Source organism: Mastomys coucha, unplaced genomic scaffold (assembly GCF_008632895.1).
Source record: "Mastomys coucha isolate ucsf_1 unplaced genomic scaffold, UCSF_Mcou_1 pScaffold20, whole genome shotgun sequence".
NCBI lineage: Eukaryota > Metazoa > Chordata > Mammalia > Rodentia > Muridae > Mastomys > Mastomys coucha.
Genome location: NW_022196903.1, coordinates 45,660,455 through 45,686,621, shown reverse-complemented (window position 1 = coordinate 45,686,621; position 26,167 = coordinate 45,660,455). Strand labels below are relative to the sequence as shown.

Genomic DNA, 26,167 nt, shown 5'->3' with positions numbered 1-26,167 from the left:
CCCTTAATTCTTGGCCAGCTGAAGGGTGTGGAGAGCTGCCCTGTGGACTCTGCTTCCTCCACCTTTGGCTCAGTTTTGCCCCCAAACGGATGGTGGGAATCATCCTCTCCTCCTCACTGCTGGAGTTAGCATCCTTTTTCTTAGACTCAAGAATGTTTCTGTTTGCGTGTCCTATAATTACCACAAGAGACTAAGTTGTGCAAACTGCCTTCAATAAACTTTCACAGTAAACAAAATTCCATCATGATCATGCCTTGCTGATGGAGTTCTGAAAGCTGACAAAGAATGTAAGAGAGCAAGGCATGAATTATTGTCCAGGCAGTCACTAAATTTACCCAGGAGTTTTAACTAGGGAGCTGATATTTAAGGCACTGTGAGAAAGAGTTGAAACAATAGCAGATATCTAGGCTGAGACAATGGGGGATTCTGTATGCACCTTTCATTTCCTTTAACCACCCTTGTTCCCCTCATCCCTCTCTACCTCCTATGGTTCTGTAGGGAGCTGCTCTCTAACAGCTGTGTATCAGGAGAAGGTGAGCTGTTTACACCCCTCAAGCTTAGATTCAAGCAGGATCAAGCCACAGATTCAGCGAATCTGAAGCAGGACTCTTGCCTGAACCAAGGCTATTTGCCTGCCAAGCACTATAGGGGGCTAGGGGAGCACCATATTAGTATCCTCCTGTAGGACCTACTAATTAGACCTGCCACCTTGACAAACAATCAAGTTACAAAGCTGCCCGATACTCTGTAGCTTTTTACAAGAAATGATGAAGCCTCAGCTTCCTTGTTAACAGCCAGTAAAAAGCTACTCATTGCAACCTAACTTTTTTTTCCCCCAAGACTTCACCAAGCTTTCCAACTTTGATGTTGAACTATGTTAACAATTGCTGGCTTGGAAAGTCCCTGTAGGGTTTGTAAGAAATTAATGTTAGCCCTCCTCTCAACAAAAAACTAGGGGTTTGCAAAACACACCATATGCTTGTCACTTTGCCAATGAATCAAGATGTTTTTGCAGCCTTCTGAGTCTGAATAATTAATGGTAATGTCTAAAGATTACCCCAAGGCTCAGGGAGTGAGGATGGGGTCTCCGAGATGTCCAACAAGACTCAACCTCAACTCAACCCAATATTTCATGTGATAAATGGCCAAGCTTCATGACCACCCCCACCACCCTACTTAGCACCACTGTTCATTCATCGCCTGCTCCCATTCCTCCTGTTTCTTACACAACTGGATTCTCTGTTTTACTTCAAGCAAATGTTATTACTTTTTACCCATCTTCAGATACAGCACTTGTTCCAACTGTCTTCAGCTTCTCCAATGATTTTCTTTCTAACTGGTACACTTTAGTATCAGCTGCTTTGCTGCCGGGGGACTAGTTTCCCTTCAATACATTCTTGCCAAACAATTAATCTAAATCAATGAATCAAGCTGAATAAATCAATAGCCTAACTAATTTTGGTGATTACGGTCAACATGGATTTTCTAAATATTTTAAAAGAACAGATATTAAGTTCTAATTCTATAAATTAAGATATATCCATGATCATTTAAAATAAATGTTAGCCATATGAACTTTTAGGTAAAAGAACCCTTCTTTTTTATAATCTTTTGGGAAAATTAGTTTCTAGAGCTTAGTGTCTATTGTTATTCATTTATTCCCTCTCAGAAATTTCATAATGAAGTGCTATTCAGTTCTCAACAGAATGGTCCATTTTTCTTGTTTGTGTTTGTTTGTTTGTAGACATGGTCTCACAATATAACCTAGGTTTGCCAGGAACTTACTGTGAAATCCAGGATATGACGGAACTCCTGGCAACCTCCACATCCTGGATTCTGGCATTACAGGTATTCCCTACCACTTGCAACTTACTTTTGATTGTTGATTTATCCTTAACTTAATGAAACATTTAACTTAGGTGTGGTGATGCATGGTTATAGCTGTTCTAGCTGTGAGGGAGGGTGGGATAGACAGATCACCTGAGCACAGAAATTCTTGGCCAACCTGGGCAACACAGTGAGAATCCTGCTTCAAAACAAAACAAAGAATAGACTTCAAATAATATTAAACCCTTTCCCATATGAAATACACCCCCCCCAGTTGCAGTGACCCTTCTCCATTGTGACATGTTAACTGATGACCAGAGCCATTTGGTGTATGTAGAAGATGTTAAAGGGGGGTTCATTACAACAAGTACTCCCTAATCCACCAGGATTTTACAGGATAAAGCCCCTTATTTCATTATTTCACTAGATTCCCCAAGAAGCGTCTATTTCTAGGTAAAGCTGAAATTGAGTTTGACAATGTTTTTAATAATTGTTCTCATCCTTACTTAGGCAGCGGAAGAGTTATAGCTGGAACAGAGCCTGTGGCTGGAGCTGGCAAAATCAGGCTACACCACAGCACTGGGGGCCATACTATAAGCACCATTCTGGTCCTAAGACCTACTAACCTCCCCATGACTCCAGTCCAACATGTCACACTGTGGGTGGGAAGAGTGGGTCTCAACCTTTCAGGGTACACAAACATTTGGTCTATAGCTCTAGAACTCTTGACTTCCCAGAGAGTTAACCTTCACTGAAGGCTGAATTGGAACAAAAACTTTCCAAGACAGAATGCTAAGGCTGGGCAAGGGTAAAGCTGCTAGTAAAGTAACAAGAAGAGCAGTGCTTATGATACATGGCTTGATGTATCATCGATGCCCATCAAAAGAGGAAACACCTCTAAATCCTTGTTTTGTTGATGTCATTATTTATGTTTCCTTCTATTTGTCTCTCAATTATTTTTAGAAATATTAATTGGAAATTTTGTAAGTCAGTGTGACACAATAATTGAGTTTATAGTCTATATTTTAAAGTTAAAAAAAATTTGAAGTATTACCCAGAGCAAAAGTAATTCTTTGGGAATTCTACAACCTTTCAGATGCATTTAGTGTTCATCCTGTATATTTGTGAACTGAACCCATAGTTAGGCTAAGTGTTAGGCAGAAAGTCTTAGGTGGGCAGACACAATGTTGCCAGCATGGGCTAGTAAGTCTGTGACAGTAGGTGAGTGCAACAGGCCCTCCTTTGTCCACAAGTCTAGAGGTAAGGACCAGAACCCTCAGCCTGTCAGGTGATGGTTGGTAAGCCATCACTTGACATCTCAAAGCCTGCACTCGCTCACCAAAGAAATAAGAAAATTAGTTAATGACCTCTAGGACTGTGAGTCTAGGATTCTGGGAACATCAGTAAAAAAAATCATATTGTAGTACTTATACTATAAGGAAAATTTGTTAAAGTACGTGATCATATGTGTATCTCTTAAGATTAGATTAAAATTCTTGTTGCTTCCCTGTAATGTGAAAATACACACCTTCTAGCTGGCCTACTCTACTATATAGGACCACCTAACCCCCAATGAAAGATGCACAAAATCTTTGTCGTGGAAGAAATAATGTCCTTAGGCAATACATAGAGGACTTTTTTTGGCTCCACCTTATTTCAAAGAAGGCAAATGGCTTAATTTGCTTACTGAACAAATAAGTGACATTTCAAAGAGAAAGAAGCTGATTAGTTTAAGCCTAACACATACCAAAATGTAATACAACACCCTTGACAAAAAGACCTTGTAGGGTGTGTGTGTGTGTGTGTGTGTGTGTGTGTGTATGTGTGTGTGCTTGAGTGCATATACAGACCTGAGCATGCATGTTGAGACCAGGGGTTGATGTCACCTGAATCCAAATGTTATTCTTTATCTTTTGAGACGAAGTTTTTCAGTGATCCAAAGCTCACTAGTTGACAAGTCTGGCTAGCCAGGAAGACCCAGAGATCAGATTCTCTCTCCTCCCCCATCCCAACTCCCACTCCCAAGACTAGGGTTCAAGACTCAAGTGATCATGTCAGGCTTTTAGATAGTGCTTAGGGACATAACCTCAGGTCCTCATGAATGTATAAAAGGCACTTTACAAACTGAAACATCTCTCTTGTGCCAAAAAGACCTCCTAAAGATAAGCAGCTACTATACTGTGACGAATACAAGTACATTTTATGTTCTCTCAAGTGGAATACTAGCTGATTTAAAGTTTATCCTCCCCAACTTAGGTTGCTCACCACTTGGAATTTTCTCACCATTGTTCCTCTTGATTTTCACGATACCTTTGCTTAAAAAGTCAAGAGCTCATGCCCTTTGTATGAGTTGTTGCTGGTGTAATCCTATAAAGCAAGAGTGGTAGATGGTGGGGTAAAGATGGGAGAAAAAGAAGATAGAAAGCAAATAAGGAGAGAAGGTAAACAGAAGAGAAGAGTTGTAGAGAAGCATCTAATGACCTAGCCTTCCTCCAGTATCACACAAGTTGGTATAAGCAGGGTACCCTCCTGAACCAACTGTCCAAATAAAAGGAAGGAAGGAAACTGTTCTTCAGTCTTATCTCCAATGATCAAAAGCTTGTCCTACTAGGACTATGTAGATAGTACTTCTAGGAGGCATGGGTGCAGGCATAAGCAGGATCCCATGATGTTCTGGGGCAGGGGAAAAGGCATAGCATGTGTAAGCCTGAAGTGAAGCTAACACAGGTGAGTCTCTGAAGGCCAGAAAGGATGAAAAAGGCTATCGGAACTGTATTAATACGATAAATTAGCATGCAATAAAAGGATGGGCCCTTAGACATGTCGGGGCCAAAATATAGATCATTGACACCTAAAAAAATCAAAATGAAAAACATATTTCATCTAAGATCCTAAACTTAGACCTGAGTACATCTTTAGTCACATGAACTACCCAACTTTTTTATATCTTATTTTCGTCTAAGGTGCATGGTTTGTTGTTATCCATTATTTCTAAACCACCAGTAAACATGAAAAAAGTAAAGGCTATAATAAAAGTTGGGACATAATATATCGCTTCTTTTTTTTCTAAAACAAAAGTGTTCATATCATCCAGATAAACTTCTGGAGGCCACCATTCCAAATTTCATTTTCATTTTGAAATTGTATTCTTAATAACATTTTCTTTCCATTTTTAGAGTTTTGAGTCATAACTAGAAAAATAATCTTTAATTATTCTGAAAGTTATTAAAATGCCGTAGCATTTTACTTTACGTAGCATGTGTTTACTGCCTTTTATGAAGTTGAGTAATTAGGAGAGAAGTCTACAAAAGTTAGGGGTCATCTTCTAGTCTTTGACTGCCTAGTATTTTGTGTACTTGATACAAAAATTAGGAACTAACTTTCCCCATCTGCAGGGAGTCTATAATCACAGATACACACCCAAATCCCTATGAGGTCATTAAAGAATGTATCAACTGAAGTACCAAAGAGATGTGAGGTTTGGAATAGTCATAGGGGTGATAGTTTTTTGGACATTGTAACAAAATCCATTTCTAATGAAGCTTTGTTAAAAAAAATAAACAATAATAATTCAATTTTGCTGAAAGCAACCAAGTATCATATATATGTATAAACTAAAAGCAAAGGAAGCCTAACCATAATTCTGTTTACCACACTAAATTATGTCATTTCTAATGGCATAGCATCTCTGATGGCCTCTTGTAGGACTTAAAAAGTCTGGTTCTCTTTCTTATGTCGTCCCTAAAGTAGGGCTTAAAGAAATGCAAGCTCATTTGCAATGGGATTAATGAGACCGTTCCATCCCCAATTAAATGAGTCTTCTGGATCATGGAAGTCCAGTGTCAACAATGAGATTTCTCCAAGGTAGAGCCGATGATTAGTTCATTTTTTACATGTTGAAAATGAAGAAAATTGGGCTTCAACTAACACCCAATGAATCAGACCTTCTGCAATAGAAGCACAAATCTATGTGAGTGTGGATGTGTATGAATGATTGTGAGATGTGTGTGTGTGTGTGTGTGTGTGAATGTGTGTGTGTTTGTGTGTGTGTGCGTGTGCATGCACACCTATGCTCTAGCATTTTTAAATCTCACTGCATTATTTTTGTGCCTGCAAAGGCTGCAGACCTTCCATGAGGTGCTCCGGAGGGTAATGAGGCAGCTGTTTCCCATTATTTAATCTGGCTCCTCTGCTGATGTCATTCTCCCCAAATCTCCTTAGAAAGGTAATTCCAAAGGCGACTTGGCTCCTCTCACAGGGTAGTTTTGCAGAAAGAGCCAGGAGTCTGGAGAGGCTCTGAGGATCTTGGAGACCGAGAAAGAAATCCTGAAGCATGACTGGATTTGTGTTTACTTCATGTTCCCTCTCTTTGTTCCATGTCAGTGATTTAAAAGTTGTAAGGACAACACATGACTACTGACTCCAGACAGCAAAATGTGTTTATTTTTTCAAATAATAGTAAAACAAACAATCCTAAGCCCACACAGTCTTGTTTTCCTTCCCTTGTGAACTGGTGTGTGGTGTAGGACATCTTCTAGGAACTCAGCTGGTCGGGATCCTGGCCAGGATTCCATGTCCTTAAAACAAAGGAAGCCTCCATAAGACTACCCTGTGCCCAGACTTTGAGCAGTTTATCACATTGAAGGAAAATTGTGTCTTTAATTTTTTAGGATGTTAACTATATGCTAGGAAAGAAGAGACAAATATGAGTGTCCTGGCCAGAATAGGACACAGCTGGTCTGAAATGGATCCTGTAGAGCTTGAGTCAAGACCCTTTTGGTCTGCCCCCACCCCATCCATTCTCTTCCAAAGGCCAGTCTATCAGCACATGACAGAACATGTCTGATAGGCATGCTGATTGATATACTGGTCTTATTTGTATTCTTTGACTTTTCCTACTGAGATGCTCTGAAATTGGTTTAGAAAGTTTAGTGTGATGGTGATGAGCATTTCCCTATAAAGAGAATTGAAGCATTCTTGGACATCTTTTGGAAACAAATGTAGAAGTGAACTTAAGAACTCTCGTGGAGACACCACACTCATTGTCTATCCCCATGCCCAGTCAAGAAAGCAGACTCTAGACTTCTGCTCAAAAAGTCACCATGGACAGGGCCTGAGACACCTTGGAGCCTTTTTCAAGCTCATGTCTTCTTAATTTCTTTCTCTAAGGAAGCCTCAGTGATGCTAACTACTAGTTCCTCCTCTGCCAGGCAATAGTCTTTCTGCCTAAAGAAAGCTTTGGCATATGCTGACAGAGTTGGAAGGGTTGAATAAAATGTAGACTATTAGAATACCGTTTATTCTATGAACCAGTTCAGTAGTTCTTTTTTCAAGCCTGAGAAAGGAAAAGACCTTTTCCTCTGGGAAAGATGTGAGCAAACTTAATTTGGAAAAACATAGCTGAAAGGATAAGAAGATGAGGAACTTTTCTGAGAGCTTCTGGAGGCTAGAGGGAGAAACACCTGGAGATTCTGAAGTCTTTTGAGTCACAGAGTCAGCAAGTCACCCCCAAAGGATCAAACAGTAGACAGTCCCTACACAGACAGGAGGAGCTCAGCTTGGATTCATCTGGGCCTTTGAAACAAGATGAAGGTTGTAATAGGATATGCAGTACTTTCAAGTGCCTATTGGAATCTAAGATATGTCCTCTGTGGGCAAACATAACAAAGTCTCAGATCTCAAATTATTGCCACAAGCAATTTTAATGCATATTATTTGGTACATAATTGAAATTAACCAGGCGTTCAAAGAAATAAAATCACATAAATAAAAACTAGCAGGCATAATAGATGACAGGAAAATAGGAATTCTGGTGTCGTTATTAGACAAATACTCTTCTACATTTGAAAAAGGGATAGTGATGAGTATTTGAATAGAGAACTGAAAACCTCTTTAAAAGACACTTTTATTTGGTGCCTGATAATATTAAACATGTATTAATAGGTTTATTTGTTACCCATGTTTTCCCATTTGGATTTTTTATGTAACTTTAAAAAATGTAGTTATTTTATGGAAGCTAGAAATATGTATAAAGTATATTCCAATTACTATACATCCACTCTGATCTCTCTCCACTTCTTTTACTGTCTCCTTTACAAGTTGTCTTGTCACACTCATGGCTTTTTGTTTCTGTCATTGTTGCTGTTATTTTGTGAGCCACTAAGTTTAATCAAGATCATCTGTATGACCATGAGTTAGAACTATCTACTGAGGTCTGGTAGGCTCACTGTTGGACACACAACTAAAGACCATGACCCTCTACCAAAATCCTATCAGGAAAGCATAGGGCCCTTTAAGCTCCTTCCCAACCCATGATTGGCTGTTGGATAGGTTCAGTCTTCTATAGGCTCCGTGCAGGCAGTGACAATTGCTCTGAAATTGTGACTGCAGTGGCTGTTCCATGACTAGGAGGCAGCATTCCACAACCCTACTTCCTGTCCTCAGGCTCAGTGCTAGGTACGGGGTTCAGGCTGTGGGATCAGGAGTGAGTTGCAGGAATGAAGTAAAGCAAAAGGGATGACTAGGTTCAGAAGGACCAGATGGACAGATGGACAACAGATCCAGATGGATGAGCAGAAGGAGAAGCCGATGATGGTTCAACTAGGCTGCAGGGAACAAGTAAAGTTGATGCTCCTGGGCCAGTCAGTTCTCCTCTTAGTCCCTTGATGCACACACACACACACACACACACACACACACACACACACACACAAACACGCACTGCAGGTCTGTGGGGGCTGGCCATCACAGTGCTAGATGTCCATCTCTTTATGACATCCTGGTAAAGAAGCTGTACTCTTCCCTTAGTCTGATATGTCTGATAAGTTCTCAAACCTAGTTTTCCTGATATGACTTTAATATACCCATGTGGCCCTACAATCTTGATTTATGCTGACAAATTTCTCATATGAGAACCCTTTCTCTTCTCTTTTATCAGACTGTGCCACGTGAGTAGTGTCAGACATATCACATCACCCACGTGTCCATTCAGGGGTCCACCCAAGTACAGAGTCATTTCCCCATTCTTAAAATGGAGTTTAAAACTCTTTGTAAATGGAGTCTTCCAGGGCATGTTACAGTCTGAAAGAAAGAAAACAAAACCACTGTTTGACACACTACAGAATGACTTAGCATGTGGCACAGACTATTCTTAACAGTCACAGCTCTGTAGGACAGGCATTCGGCTTTAGCATGGATGGGTTCTCTTCCTTGGATCTCAGAGAATGAAATCAGGGTTAAACTGAGCTGAGTTCTCATCTGAAAACTCTGTGAAGGAATCTGACTCTAACCACATTTAGATTGTTGGCAGAATCCAGTTCCTCTTAACTGTAGCCTGAAGTCTCTATTTCCTGCTATCGATCAATGGGTCAGGAGCCAGAAAGACTGCTAGGGAAACCGAAGGTCATTCATGGTAGCTAAAGGTCAGCTTAGCAAGAGGATGTGGCAACCCTAAATATTTATGACCCTAGTAACAAAGCATGAAAGTTCATGATGCAAAAACTGATTGAACTTCAAGAGATAGACAAACCCAGTTACAGCCACGGATTACTATATCCCTCTGAGCAGTTATTAAAAACAAATGTACATGCAACCAGTAAGGATGAAAGACACTTGAACACCACTGCCAGCCAACTTGATATTATTGATATTCAGGCAAGATTCTACTCATGAGCAGGAGAACACACATGCTTCTTAAGTATACATGATCCATAGCCCAAGGCCAGTCGATACATGAAAATAGTTCGAGTCATACAATGTCTATCCTCTGGCCACCACAGATATTACTTAAAAATCAAAAGAAGAAATATATCTGGGAACATCTCTAAATATTGAGAACAATATAATTAATAGTTCATGAAGATAGAAGCAACCCAGGGGTAAATTAAATGTAATTTGTCTTGGAAGAGAATGGAAATACAACACAGGGTTGGGGAGACAAAGAAGAGGGAGAGAGTCTGCCTGCCATGCAGAGTCCTGGGTGTGCTCTCCAGCACCACAACAAATACAACAAACAGAACCAAGCTGTTCTGGAAGCATCTAAAGAGGGATTTACAAAAACAAAGGTTACGATAGTAAAGAATATGAACCTGGAATAGGAAAATGCCACCCTTAAACGGGCCACCAAAGACCTCAGTGTTCACCATAAGTCAATCAGTCAGTCAGTCAGTCAGTCAGTCAGTCAGTCAGTCAGTCAACCAACCAACCAACCAACCAATCAATCAATCAATAAGGAAGAATGACAATAACAAAGTCCAATGTGAACCAAACTGGTGGGAAATTAAGATCAGAGTAGAAACCAGATGGAAGCTAGAACTGGGTGTGTCTTCATGGTAGAGTGTTTGCCTCTCATTGTGAGGAAACTGGTCCCCTCTCCAATGCTAGGGGAGGAGGGACAGAAACAGAATGAAGAGATTGGAGAAGATGCAAAGGATGAGGCTATGGCCTGAGTGAGGTGCTATCAACACAAGACTACAGCTTGTAACATAGTTAAAAAATCCATAGGAGATGCATGGAGTTTTCAAAGGATTCCAAAACTGCCCAAAATCACTCTAGAAAAAATTCCTTCATAGTTAGAGTTATGATGTGGAATTTGTAAGACAGTACCTACCATCAATCAAACTCTAGTCTTAAATGGTTTCACCAATGATACCACAAAACAATAAGGAAGAACTCATAGAAATTCTACCAAAAGTCAAAGTAGGAAAGACAAGTGTCTACTCAATTTTTTGAAACCAATACTATCTGAAACCAAGACTTGACAAAAGCAATATAACAAACCATATTGGACACCATTTCTCTCCAGATTCATCTACTAGTTCTACTGCTGTCACTGTTAAAAAGTCCCAGAAATGTTTTTTATTGTAAGAAAATATATTCTGAGGGGCTGGTACAGTGAGACAGTGAGTCAAAGCACCTGTTGCAAAGACAACAACAGGATTCGATCCCTGGAACCCACAAAGTTGATAGAGAAAATCAGGTCCTGTATGTTGCCCTCTGACCTCCATGAAATGGCCCTACCATATGCATGCACACATGTGAATGCACTTGCATGCATGCACATGTGTGTGTACCCAGACATGTAAGTAAGTAAATAAATAAATGTAAAAAAGAAAAAAAGCAGTTTCTAAGATTCATATAAAAAAAAAAAAAAGAAAGTCTCTCATAAACATGGGTATAGAAGTTCTTAGGAATACTTTAACAAAATAAATCCAACAATGTATTAAAGGGGTAATACAACATAACCAAGCAGGCTTCATTCCAAGGGTTTGCAACGTCCTGAGCAGATACTCAATTGTTTTTGCAGCATTGCAGTTACTCTTTCTCTAACTTCTGCATTTGTCTCCAGTCCCTTGTCCAGAGCCATGCAAGATTATTTTGAATGCTCCATTTAGTTCCACTAATTTACTTGTGGAACTAAATGCCTTGATCCCAACACTGCACTGCTTTCATTGCTATAAATTTCGATTTAGATGGTATTACATGCCCAACTTTTAAAAAGTTGACCAATAACATTCAAATCAATATAAATCTTCATATTCCTAGTCTAATAAACACCTGTGTGGGGTCTCAACATGTGTATGTAGACGTACTTACCATTCATTATTTTCAAAAACTCATAAAACTAGATTGGAAAGGAATACCCTCAAGATGCTGAAGGATTTCTACCACAGAAAAACCTGACAACTTATTTTTTATTGAGCATTGTCCTGGAGGTCCCAGATGGTACAATGAGGAAGAAGATAAAGTAGAAGTCACTATTGATGTGCCACATGCTTATCTATGTAGGTAATCCTACGAAGTCCTCAAGGAAGAAGACCCAAGTGAACTGTATGTAAGATCAACATACAAAATTGAGTCATATTTCTATATACTAGCAATTAAAAGGCAGAAATTGAAATGTAAATATGAATAGTGAACTAAAGATGGAAGGGTGCCCCCCACCAAGCCTGGTAATATGAATTCAATCCCTGGAACCCACAGCATGGAAGGAAATAATCCTGCAAACTGTCTGCTGGCCTTCACATGCATGCTGTGGCACACACACACATACACACACACAACAACAACAGCAACAACAATAATAAATAAAATGTGTTCATGATGTTTTTAAGTAAATATGAATCATATTTCCAATGCTATCAGAAAATGTAAAGGATAAATTTAAAAGGTGTATGGGACTATGTTTTAAAAACCATGAAATGTTAGCATGGAAATCAATAGAAACATGAGCTGGGCATGTGGCTTAATGGTAGAGTGCTTGTCTAGAATTTACTAGGAAATAATTTGAAAGGGCCCCTCTAAATAGAAAATTAAATTGTATTCATGGGTCAGGAGACTCGGAATTGACAGGATGCCCTACCTCCCCCAGTTCATTTGTAGATTCACCACTACCACTACTAAAATCCTAGAGATTTTTACTGTAAGGTAGTAGATTCTAATATTCATATGGAAGAGCAAAGGATTGAAATAAACAAGACGGTTTGAGAAGAATTACTTTGGGATAAATCTGCACAGAGAAACTGCCATTGACAATATGGGTCACTGATTTTCTTGGTCGGTGTGTTCTACCACTGAGCTATGAGCAAGAAATTGGGTTTGTTTTGTTTTGTTTTTTTTGAGACAGGGTCCACATAGAAAGCTATGGATAACCTTGAACTCACTAGATAGAATACACTGGCCTCAGACTCAACAGAGATCCTCCTGCCTCTGCCTCCATACAGTTGTGTGCCACCACACACAAAGCTCCTAGCGGATTCTGTCCTTCCCTATCAGAGCCAACAAGTTATCATTTGCTCAGAGAGAGACTCAGGCTATGTGGGTGGATAAATATGGCAAACCCAATGAGTCTGTACATTTATAACAAACCCAGGATGTTCTAGGCTAGGTACATCTACACAAATCTTTTTGAAATATGTGGTTTATCTGCTTCCTCTCCTCTTATTCCTCCTTTTATTCCTTTCCTACACTGCACATGCTCCTGTTGAGGCTGTCCTCCTGCCTACAGTCCTGTGGTTCACCCTTCACTGTCATCCTGCTGGTTGTCTTTACATCTCTCTCCCAGCATCCCCCTAGTCTTGGGTTGCATGTCTTCCTACTTCTTGAATTACTCCCCAAGTCAGATGGAACACATTATCCAGGAGTCTTCCCAGAAAAGGTGCAGGTGACATAAACGGTGATCAGAAGATCATTGATGAGAGGATGAAGTTTACTTGTCCAAAACTATCATCCTGTAAGGTGAATTCTGAGGGGGGAGAAAAAAGAACTAATGGGCAGTCAACTCCATCCATCAGCAATGGTTGGAATTGTTCTTCAGCCATCCCAGGAAAAAGGTTGATGCTTTGCAAGCAAAACAACAATGAGCAAACAAAAAACTATCCTTATTTGTACTGCCTGCCACTGTGATCCCAAAGCTTGGATCCGAGCGCTTGATTGGTGAAAGGGTATGTGATGTGTTGCTGGAGCAAATGCTTGAGAGACATGTGATGTTTGGAAAGAGTAAACATATAACCCAACAGACAATGGATGGCTCTCTTGCATTGGTTCACCTTGCAACTCTTTGCTGGTCTTTGTTAGGCTTCACTGAGGCTTGTCTTTGCAGAGAATGCTCTTGCGTTGGTTCATCTTGCTTTCTCTACTGATCTTTCCTTGTTGTGACATTGCAGAAAGAAACACACCAAAGAACTTCTGGAGGTATTCCCAATGCTTCTTGTTACTTCCAAGGACTCAGGTCAATTGGTGGAGCCTTGGAGTTTCTTCTGGATTGAGCCATTGCTCTTGATTTGTGTTTGGTGTTTGCCAAGTGGATTGGACTGTAGCTGCTAATTCATGTTAGGTGTTTTGCTAGTAAATTGGACTGCAGACAATAAAGATTGAAATGACCCCAAAGAACTATTTCAAACCACAACCCCTGTTTTCTATTAACCTTTCTTTTTCCCTACCACTGGTGAGTGGTAGGCTAAAAAGGAGGTTAAAGCATTAAATAATTATAATTAAAGTAGGTTTTGAAAAATCTAAGCCTATAGCCTGTGTTATTTTGAAACATTCCCAGGATCAAATTTATCTTTCTTTGTTTAATCTAAAATATACTTTTTCATACCTCTACCAGTTTGTCTTATTTATGCTTACTGCATACATTAATACTCAATGGACTTTTAAAAATATGGATATTTTGATAATGACATGTAATATATTTTGATCATAATCCACACTCCAACCCTGCATCCTCTTTTATTTTTTTTAACTGCTTACTAACTCCAATCTGTGATGCCCATATATGTGTAGGGCCAATCCCCTGGAGCACGGTCCATCTATGAAAAGCCACACCCTTAAAGAAAACTGACTGTCCCTCCCCTGGAAGCCATCATCTGTCAATAGATCCTCAGCTAAGAGTAGATGCTAAAGAACTTCTTTCCCCTCTGTGATGGAGTGCTGAGTGGATTGATGCTGTGTAGGTTTTGTGCAGAGAAGCAGTTGCCATGAGCTGATGAGGACAGAGGTCCTGTCGTGTCCATAAGATACTGTTTTGCTCTGATTCTCCACACCTTGACCTATGGTTCTTATCTAGCACCTGTTCTACAATGGTCCTTGAGCCTTAGAGAGGGGATCATATGTAGATGTCCCGTTTGTGACTGACTACTCTATTGACACTTACTCACTGCCCTTTAACCGACTGTGAGTTTCTGCAGTAACTACATCGATTACACACAGAGTTATCTGGTGAGGTGTGAGAGTGGCAGGTAGAGATATGAACTTAGTGAGAAGTTTGTACAGTGTTCATCTACAGAATAAGAGTAGCAGGCTCCCCATGGGGCTTGTGGGCTCCCCAACCATAGGCTTTGGGCCAGACTTTCAGAACTATCTGGTGAGCAGGTGAAGTCATGAGTGAATGTGTATTGTTGACAGTGAGTACGGTCAGGTCGAGGTCCCCATTGTCCCAGATCCGTGAGAATGATGAAGGCTTCCCCAGGTCATGTTTGGGGAATGACAAATCCTTCCTCTGATCTCTGTGTGGATTTTGACAGCGCCCAGAAAGCATAGATTGCCTTTCCCTCTTTCCAAATGAATACAGCTGGAGATGGCTTCACTAAAGAGACCCATCACCAAGACTACCTAACCCCTCCTCCTCATGCTGTGCATAATAAATGCAATGAGTTTCTGGGTTGCATAGTGGCTACCCTATATCAGAGTGAGCACAGTCCACCAGCCCAAGTTTTGCTCTATGTGTATTTGTTGTTTCTTTAGTCCTGGCATTTCTTCCTTCCTCAGGTGCTCCAGTCAAGTTCCCAGGACCAAGCCATGCTGGACATGACAGTATCAGGTATGTGTTTCCTACAAAGAACTTACAAAAACCTCTCTTATTAGAGCTGTTTTACACAATTGGCACTAATCCCACACCAATACATGAATCATCCTTGGATAATGCTATCAAGTCAATATGTTTCTCTGAAAATAACTATAAATATAGTGATATTTTTAAAAAGAAAAGAAACTGTCTCTCACCCAGCCTTGCACAAACATTGTGGGGTTCTTGAACTTGTATTGTTTTTTTGAACTGTGGATGTCCCAGCTGAAGCGATCTGAGCACACAGTCATGCTAGAAGTGAGCGCTCAGTGAAGGCCAGGCCTGGTTAAACTGGTGATAAAGAAGGGCCTGAACTTTGAGGGACCTCAGGCTGTCTAGACTTTTCACAACCTTAACCTTCAGTTCTCAGGAAAATATTTGGCTTTTAATAATTCACAATAACTTATTTCATGTCTTTCTTCCACAACCCACTTAATATGGTCAGACTTAAAGAGATCAAGTGTGTTCCTTCATAGCCATCCATGCAAAACCCAGAGGACAGCCCTCATGCAACTGGACAGCCAGGGAGCTTAGTAAATCTTCCACAGACAACAAAATCCACTCTGTAACTGTCTACATACAGCTGAAGAGGCGCTCACAAGGATTCACCAATCCACAGACTGTGTGTCTTCAGCAGATGTGGAAAATTCCAGCACTCAACCCTATTCATAAGTGACCATGGCAGCTTCACAGAGGCTGCTCCTCCAGCTCATCCTCGAGATGGAATCAGGATTCTCATATGCAGTCCACCTCACACAATCTCCTTTGCTTTCTTATCACAACGGTGGATGAACTTCCAGCCTCTAACCTAGCCTCCCCCTGCCCCCCAGCACCTGTCCTGTCATAAGAAAAAGAATCAGCCAAGAACAAACTCAGCAAGAGGCACTGTGCAGGAAAGGCAGGAGCCAAGACAGAAAGTCTTCCCTCTGGAGGTGACCAGCTCCACAGATGTCCTGGGCTTCAGAACCCCGAAGTGCCTGTCAAGGGGCTGGCTCTGCCGTGGAGCCTCCTCCACGCTCTTGGCAATGGACCCTTTTTGCTGTTATTCCTCCTCATTCTCTTCTGGTGCCTAGCCCAGAGTTTGCTTGCCTTTCACCCAGAGATAAACTACAAGTATCGAGAAGGCCAGACGGTAGACATCTGAATAGAGGATTGACAAAGAAGGAAAGATGATGCTTAGAAATGGCCTTCTGCTTCTCCATCATAGCTCGTTTGACTAGGCAACATGGTGCATGTGGATTCCTCGGGTCCTGGGCTGAAAAGAATTGGATGCTTAATTCCATTATTCTCTCCCATTTCATCTTTGCACTTCGTTGACACCATTCCAGGTCTCCTTATTCTCATGATTGGCCCCAAAATTACTGTCTCCCCTAAGAGGCAACATAATTGAAGGTAGTGTTACTAGGATCTCCTTCTAAGCCATTCACAAGAGGCTAGAGGAGGATTTTTATTTGAAATGGAAAGAAGCGCATGTGTAGGTCTGTGTGCTGGGGATGGGAATTTTGTCTCCGTTTCTGATTCTTGTGTTCCCATCAAGGCATTAGACCGCTCGAGCTCTCCTGTCAGCTTCTACTGCATCCAAACATTAGAGAGACATTGCAATTTGCCTCTTAGGAGACAAAGACTGGAGACGACATGATAAAGAACACTATTGTGGTTTTTGGTCTGTATCCATTTGGGAGTCATCCAGAAGAGGCAGTGAGAGACAGAAATGTTCACTTTGGCCACTGGAGAGGTCAATCCAGCCCGGCATCAACCCAGGTTTGGTCCCAGTAAGCTGCTCAGCAGCTTTTGAAATGCAAAATGTGTGCATTCTTTACTGAATAATACATAGAGGCAAACAACTCCCCAAACACAGTAGGAAGGGAGGTGGCAGGGACAGGGAGTGTGAGACACTCACTAAAGACAAACCAGAGCGCAGTGCCAACAGTGACAGCTGCCTCCCAAGCCAGGGAAAACTAAAGCACACTTCGGAGATACAGGAGAGCACGATTTCTTATCATCTGAGAACAATTGCTTTCTTACCCAAGAATGTAAATGGAGACAGCCGCAGCCTCCTGTGTGTTCAGCACACCAGTCAGAAAACCAAGCAGAGAGGCAACATGAGGAGGTGCCATGGCACTTTATAAATGTGCCATGCATCCTAAAGGGCCTGGGGGGACATAATAGATGCTTCTGAGCCTCATTTCCTCTCAGCCCAGTAGGTGAGATCCATGAAGCCAAATGCCAGAAGTACAAGATAGGATGGACATTTTCTTTCTGTCCTCAGACCCCTCGACAAACAGCTGTGTCTTGGGAAAATGAGGTGATTTCAGCTTGGAAAGGGGCACCCCTGTCCCCTGGGCAGAGTACAGAAGGTAGGCGGTTGACAGATTGGTGGGTGTGAGTATCTGAACCCAAAGCACTAGCTCTGACAGCATATGGACCCTTGAACCAGCTGCTGGGAAAGGTTGCCGCAGAGCCAGCAGACAGTCTGTCTTTCAGCATGGAAAGCCCAGCAAGAGCTTCACTGGTGGAAGGTTTTTGTTGAATGCATTAATTCTTAAACACATAATGTAGCCTAAAATATGTGCTGCCAGGCCATCTGTTTAGGACTTACATCTACTGCCTTCTAGAACTTTCCCTTAGAGAATATTATCTCTATTCATTTCTATTGGGGGAGGTGGTCTGAGAACCCCCCACACACACACACACACAATCACCACCATCCCCTATGGCAGTGAGAATAGCAAAACTGAAGGTTGACATTGTGCAAATATTCTCACACCAGAAAAGTGGCATCCCATGCATTTCTTTCTTACCCTAGAGATTGAATCCAGAATGACTAAGCTATATCCTTGGCCCTTCGTTTTAATTGATTCTATTAGTTGTCTAATTTGATATGGGGTTGTGTCAAATTTGTAATCCTCCTGCATCAGCCTCTTGGGTAGCTAGGATGACAGGCATACTCCACTGCACCTGCCTACCACCAGATTAAATTTATAACAGTTGCAGTACTTTACAGAGGAGTATAAAACGTTGAACTGTGTTAGGCCACTTTAAAGATTATCAGAGAAATCTGTTGCCCTTCCCCAAGGAACTGAGTCATCTCACCCCTGGCCATTAGGCTTGGCCATAGAATGTACACAGAAATGGCATGCCATGAGTCCTGCTGCCAGACTTTACTCTCTTCTCTCTGACAGGAGACCTTGCCCAGCAGAGGCTTCCTTCATAAACTGGAGTCCCTAGAATGAAGAATGAAGAATGAAGAATGTGGCTCACTGGATGCTTGTTTTACTTTTTCAGTTTGGTTTGTCATCCTGACAGTGATTTCCTAAGCTCTGTCCTTGTAATGTAATCATGCACAGCCCATGAGAATTAATTTATACCATCTTCCCCATGCGCAGGCTAAGGCTAAGGATATAGGTAAACATATTCATGCCTACCTTCCATATATCGAGTGACAGTGCTAATTTTCTCCTTCCAGCTTCTTATGGCAATTTCTTCACTACCTGCCTGGCCCTTCTTGATGCTGATCCTCTCAGAGGAACCAACTTGAGGAACTACAAGGGTAGCATCCAACAAAACTGATTCTGCTTTGATATTTTTTTTTAGTAGCAAGATGTTTAATAGAGGAGTCAACGCTACTGCAAGGTCAAGAGGGCTCAGGTCAGGAAGGCTGAGTCTAAGAAATCTCAGGCCATGGGACTCTCTCAGCTTCTGCAGCACAAAGACTCAGTCCTCGGGAGACCTGTGCTGCGGCTGAGATGTTACACTTGGAGTTCATCTCTTAACTCTTAGCTGTCTCCAGTCTGAAAGTGGAAGAGACAGTAAACCTCAGTTTCTCAAACTGTGGGTATCAACCTACATATAGAATTTGTCACTGAAAGGGGTGGGGCGCAAAAAGCTTGGCAACAGTAAAACTCTCCGAACTCTCAAAACCCAAAACTTGATTCAAAAGCAAATGAATACTGTGTGTTACTGCAGCACTCACCCATGTTGCCCTGTGTAGAGCGGGCAGAACAGAATCTTCTCCCAGGTTTGCCACAGAGTCCACCCTCAAGGATTATAGATCTTCCCTAGACTTCATTTCTCCTAACATCAGAAACAGAGGGGCTACATGAGCTCTGTGGCTTTGAAACTTGCCGCTGTGCAGCCATTTCTTAACTAAAAGACCAGAGGAGCAGCTTGCCTGCAGCATCGAGGGAGCCAACACGTATAATAGCAGCTCCTGGGTCTATGAGGCACAGCTCAAAACCTGAAACTGTCTGTAAAATATCCCCTTCACTCCGAAAGTCACATGATTCTAATCGTTTTCCAAGCTTTGACTCTGCTCGAGAGAATGTCAGATGCTCATCTTTTAAGAAAGAAAAGAGAACTTGGTGCTCTGGGGACAATTAATGGTTGCAGACACGCCTAAGGGAAAAGTGACAGGATCTGTTAAAAGTGAGGCAGCTTCAACATTTGAGAGCACTCTAATCTTTGACTTAAAACTTACTTTCCAAATGACTTCATGCTTCAATATGTCTTTCCTCAAATGGTACTCTGCTAGTTGGAATAATGCCACAGAAGAATGCCCACAAGCACAGTAAAAAGAAAAGTGAACAGGTGTTTCCATGGGGACAGCAATTAGACTTAACCAGAACCTGTTGATATTGTCATAGGGGGACATAAAACCAACTTTATTTCCAAAGAGGGAGAGAGTATCATAGCATTCACCAGACATGGCTCTGTTAAGTAGAAGGCCAGCCATGGTTAGGGACCATTTGGCATAATGTAAGACACAGTGCAAGAAAGCAGAGAGAACAAAATGCATTACTGCTACAACTTTCTTTACAGCCATCTTGTTGCCTGGGTTCCAACTGAGCTCCCATACTTTCCTTTACACAGTATAATGGCTTTATTATTTGGGTTACTATCAAGGCCAGACCATGAAACCTGAACAAGATGACCCATTGAGATGACAGTAAGTAGGTCAGGAATGCCTACAGTTTTGGCATGCCCTACCTGAAGTTTTGGAATCTTACTTGGGGTTATTATTTCTGTGATGAAACCTCATGACCAAAAGAAACTTGGAAAGAAACAGGTTTATTTGTCTCACATATCCCAAATTATAGTTCATCAAGGAAAGTCAAAGCAGGAATTCAAATTGGGCAGGAACCTGGAGGCAGGGGCTGATGCAGAGGCCATGGAGGGGAACTTACTGACTTGCTCCCCATGACTTACTCAGACTTCTTTCTTATAGAACACAGGACCACCAGCCCAGCATGATTCTACCCACAATAGGGTGACCCTCCTCTGTCAATCACTAATTAATATATAATAAAATATACATTATATAAAATAATCTTATACATACATATACATATTTATACACTTGGATAGTATAAGCTTCAGAACTTGGGTTCTGATTCTTGCCAACAATGGCCCTCATGTGATGATGAACTTTAGGGTGTACATAAAGGGGGCTCCTTATCCTGGAATGTCCTAGTGCAGATACAAATATCCCTTTGGCATAGAGTTTTGCCTATAGTATAAAAACACTTGTATGTAAACACTGCTATAAGTCCTATAAACACTGCTCTCCTCATGCCCTTTCCATGACACATTCTGTGTGTTCATATCTCATAAACAGTCATTAGTTATTGTTGCTCTGATGACAAATTTAATATCAGTACCTGAAGCAGAGAGAATAACATGTATTGCCTTGGAAGATAATTATATGCTCATCTCTCTCCTCCTGTTCTAAGATCTGCACTCTGTAAGATGCCAGGAGTTTATGCTTGAAAGACTTTCAGTTGACCACTGAAAATGCTGCTGAAGTCATTTAGTTTCCAAACCTAAATTGGTCTATATTTGTGGAGGGCTGATAAACAGATACTACTAATGATCATGGTGAGTGAAGACTAACCACAAGTTGTCTAAGTCTTTCCTCCTTTTCTGGCGGAATATTGTATTGGTAAAACACAAGGTTTTTAAACAAAATCCTACTGAGCAATGCTTGATGAAATAAGACCCCAACTCAGAGTTTCTATAATCTCAGTTTGTGGTCCTCCAGGGAGAGAAGCCCTAGTTCAGGTCCAAGAAACTAAAAGATATCTCTCAGCAGGACTTTTAATTCTCAAAAGAAGGTAGGAAAAGTAGGACTTTTGCCCAGAGGCATTGTTATGGTTAGAATGCGACCTTTCCTAGCTTGGAGTTGTCAGTGTTGATACTGAGAAGTGAGACCTGTAAGAGGTGATTGGGCCAGAAAGTCCCCTTTAAAGTTAAAGGGATCAAACCCCATATATAAAACGGTGGTCTGTTCTAGCTCATCTTTCTGCCTTAAGGCCCTCACTATCATAACTTTACTCTTGGATTTCCAACCTCCAGAACTGTGAGAAATACCCTCTGTTACTGACACATTGCCCAGCCTCAGGTCTTCTGTCAAAGCAGTATAGGCTTACAGGGTTCCTGTTCTGAAGCAATACTCACAGATGACTTCAGAGACTAGAACCTGTTCCCTAAGATCTTGCTTACTCCTGACCTCTACATGGTCCTGCTTGAACTTAGCTCAGTTTCAGTATACTTTATTTTATTTGAATGATTCAGACAAGTCCTTAACATCCTCTATACATTGTAGCCCTGTAGGTTACAGGGTGAGAAAGATTGATCAGGTCTAAACTCTTCATTCTATGTGAGACTAAAAGATTGTGACTACAAACAAAAACCTGTTTCCCAGATAGCCAGTGTCCTTGTCTCCCTCCCTCCCTCCCCCCGTCTCTGTGTGTGTGTATACTCTACATAACAGAGGAACATCCCATTGAGGTATATTGTCTCTCATTCCTAAACAGTCAATCAGTCAATCATTTAGACAATCAATTCACAGAACTAGACATTGCTTCTCACCAGGAGTGAGACTCAAGAGCTACATTGTGACAATTCACCCAGGCATTACTCCCCCAATGCCTACTGTTCTGGGAACTGTGTTGTGTGCTGCAGACACAAAGATGAACCAGATGCCACCCTGTCTTCCAGCTGCTTGTGTAGTGGTGTGAGATGCAGATCTGCAGCAGAGAGGTTCTGGGAAGAGATAGAGGGTGTTGAAAAAAACAAATGTTTACCTGAGACCACCAGAGAGCAGAAAGCAATGATCATATGAACACCTCTGAATAGCCACCAATGGACCCTGTTCCTTTTTCTCTAAAGACAGAAGTAGCTCAGATTTCAATTGTCCACATTACTCAGTCGCAACACAGATTCCATAGAAGGGACTAAGGGAAAAAAAAAGCCAACTCTGTGTTTTAGCACATGTCGTGTGAATATTCACATCCCACACCCAACAGCAGCTTGCCTAATTGTGTTTTCTCAAAGCAAATGCCAACATTGGTTTTATCCCCTGAGCACACGCCAGCTGCGTAGTAGGAGGAAGCCAGTTCAGCATTAAAAATTGACCGCAAATAGTTAGAGGGCAGACGAGCCACAAGCCACAGGCAGATAACATGGTGGAATGTAGCATTATTTATAACCAAGGGTCAATTGTTCCAACCCTGCCTGGCTCCCATCCCTGCTGAGGCTGTGGTCCTGTTACAAGTCTTAATAGGCCCCCTTTTATGAATGTATTAGTAGGAGCATAAACAAGGTCATGTGGAATCTGGAGGACGTTAATGAGACCTGTGTAAATTTACATCATTCAGAATGCAGTTGTTAGATCATTTTCAAGTGAGTAAAACTCAAAATTTGCTTTTTGCTTTGCAGTTCATCTTCTCACCAGCAACTGCCCACTGTAAAGACTCTCTGAGACCCATAAAGGGACAGGACTCTACCATGTGTTTCATGGAATAACTGAATAGTATTAACCTGCTGTTTATTTTCACCATAGAAGCTCTGATGAATAAAACGGAAGATGGAGCCATTTTCATCCTCTAAAACAAATCTTTACTGGAGAGGCGGAAAAAAAGAGAAAGAAACTAAAATGTCAGTTACTGACACGTCATTCACCCGCTGCTCAGTAAATAAACATAACGTCTATTAGTTGTCATGGAAACACTCAGCCTGACTCTGAGCCTCAAAGCTCAACAATAAAGAAACCCTGATATTCGAAGCTCAACACAAACAACTCCTTTGGCATTTCTCATGAGCTCACAAGCTAACATTTTCCCGTCAGCTTCCTTCCTGGGACATGAATGCATTTGCTTTGGAGAAAGAGACATGTATCTTAGAAACCCATCAAAAACATTTGAATGCAGTACCTTGGCCATCTCTGCTCTTGCCGCTCCTCCCCCCACCTCTCTCTTAACCTCTCTGCCTGAGAAGAATTTAAATGGCTTGTTTAGTCACTGCACATTGTGCTTCCTGTGCTCTGTTCTGCATAAAAGGGATTGATTGAAGCATTTATAGCAACCGCGTGGGCAGGAGGGACCAGGTTTTCTGCTCAGCATGGAACGCTCTTAGATACATAATGAGCAGCCACAATACAGGCAGTAGATGAGCATGCTGCCATTGTCTCTTCTTCAGGAAAGAATTTTTCCTTAGTACAGACTTTATGTGCATTCCCAACACTCAATAAGAGAGCAGTGGCTCAGATGTGTGAACACAGATAATGTATGCTTAAGCCTCCATCCCCCAAGGTCTCAGAAATACCGCTCAAGAAACTCAGATGATGTTTCTATACAATTTTTTTTTCTTAATTCATGGAGTTTCTAGCACATCACAAAGCAAGAATGGATGAGCTTGAAGGTTTCAGCTTAGCTTCACTGAAGTGTCAGGGTCCCCATTGTTAACAATCAACTAGGAACAAGCCCCCACCTCACATCTGAAAGCAAGTGTTGCTCAAATATTCAGCATTTGTAAAGCCCACTAGAGCTGACAAACTGGGCATAAATCAGAGTGATTTAAATTCCAGATTTCCTGGCATTTTTCTGATGATACCACACACACATACATCCCTAACATCACACTGACTCTTGCCAGAGCTGAGACCCTGAGTGGATTGTAGCAGCTGCAGCTCCAAGTATCAGACAGGAATGGCAGTGTCTGCCTCCCTCTAGGTCTCAGAGCAATTCCTTCTGAACACTTTGAGATGTTCCATTAAGTCTCCTGAAATGGGCTGAGGGCAGATTTTATTTATCCCAATATTCTAATAGGCCCTTTTCATCTTTGATTTTTCCAGACCTTATTAATCCATCTCTGAATACTCACGATGCTTTCAATAGCTCACCATAAAGAGGTAATTGAAGAAGGGACACCAGGTGGTCTCTGAATGGATAGGGGTTGGTCTCAACTTCTTAAAATGAACTCAGATGCCCCTTGCATCAGAAAGCCAGAGTCACAGGACCTGCTGGGCTTCAGCCATCCTAAACCACAAATCCCTGGGGAGATGGATCCCAATAGAGAATCTGGGGAAAACATTCTTAGTGACTGAAAAGAGAGCCCAGGAATCTGCACTGTGTAGCCACAGGGCCAGGCATGTGTAGAGACCAGTTAACATTTGCTGCACTGACTTGAACGTGTCATTTGTTAAGTGTGTCTCCAGAGAAAAATAATCACTCATGGTGTTATTTTCCTATGTTTTAGAATTTACGTCTCGGTCAGTTCTGTCCCTTGCTTGGCAGTGCTCTTCCTTCCAGGAGCTGGTTTGAAGAGCAGCCTGCCTTGTCTCTTGAGAGCTCTATGGAGATGGAGAGCTCCATCCACCTCCTACTAGATATGCAGGATGCCATGATGTCACAACATTATGGTAGGAGCTCAGGATTGGCACATAGGGTCAACCTCCTGGATTCTCTACGCTGGCTTGTCATGGACAGAGGAAGGGAAAGAATTGGTACATGCTCTTAGAGGGTTAAGAAACCTTTACGGTGGGTCTAGTAAGACGACTCAGGGGTTAAAAGCACTGGCTGCTCTTCTAGAGGTCCTGAGTTCAATTCCCAGCAACCACGTGGTGGCTGACAACCATCTGTAATGGGATCTGGTGCCCTCTTCTGGCAGGCAGATAATATGTGCAGCAGAGTACTCACACGTTAAATAAATAAAATTTTAAAAAAGAAAGAAAGAAATCTTCACAGCCATCACAGGATGTAGAGGTGAGAGGTAATCTGATTCCAGCATATTTTGTTCTAGGTTGCATTTTCACCTTGACCTAACAAAGTTTCCTGTGGTTTAAAATGTGCCAGGTGAGAGCTGGTGAAATGGCTCAGTGGGTGAAAGTGCTTGCTGCCAAGGGAAGCCCAGTGACCTATGTTTGAAGCTTGGAACCCACAGCTGTAGGAAAGAACCAAGTCCTGAGAGCTCCTTCTGGTCTCCACAAGTATGCCATGGCATGCATGCACCCACATTCCTGTGCAAAATCATAACGAATAAAATTTAAATATGGACAACGAGACTGATGCAAGCATGAATTAATAAATGTCAATGATGTACACACATGAAAATAATGTAGCAAAATCACTATTCTGTACATTGACTTTTAAAAAAATCAATTAGATAAAAGAATGGCAGAGTCTTCAGCAAGGGTGCCTCCACATCCCTTCACAAGACACAGAATGAGCAGTCTGGTTCTGCAACAGACCTCAGGGTAAGAAAGACAAGAAAGGGAGGCAGCTTTGGGGGAGCAAGGACAGGCTATCAAGGGGCTGACATGGCTGCACATTTTCCCTCCTGCACGCGTCCCTGTGTTGTTTCACTTTTGAGACACTGTGGGGGCTGGAGAGATGGCTCAGCCACTAAAGGCCAGGCTCACAACAAAAATATAAGAGACACTATGGTAAAGAGGCAATTCAAACAGCCAAGATGTTATTTTATTCCATATACTCTGTCCTTAAACATTTTGTATAGAATAGAAGCAGTAGGAGAAGTATAATGGGGTGCTGAGATGTGAGGGACATCACAGTAGGGCCAGCCAGGCAGTCCGGAGTAACTCGCCACCCTCCTGACTCATCTGTTATCTGGGCTCACTTTGGGACCCACCACTGAAGTCAACTTGGTTATCTCTATCATGCAGGCCTCCAGGGATTGACTATGAATTCTTGGGGTCCAGCCAGG

At 41.7% G+C, this 26,167-nt stretch overlaps 1 pseudogene; it reads left to right on the top strand.

Moving 5' to 3' along the window:
- Positions 1-26,167, top strand: part of LOC116099852 — a 70,292-nt pseudogene that overhangs the window by 13,134 nt on the left and 30,991 nt on the right.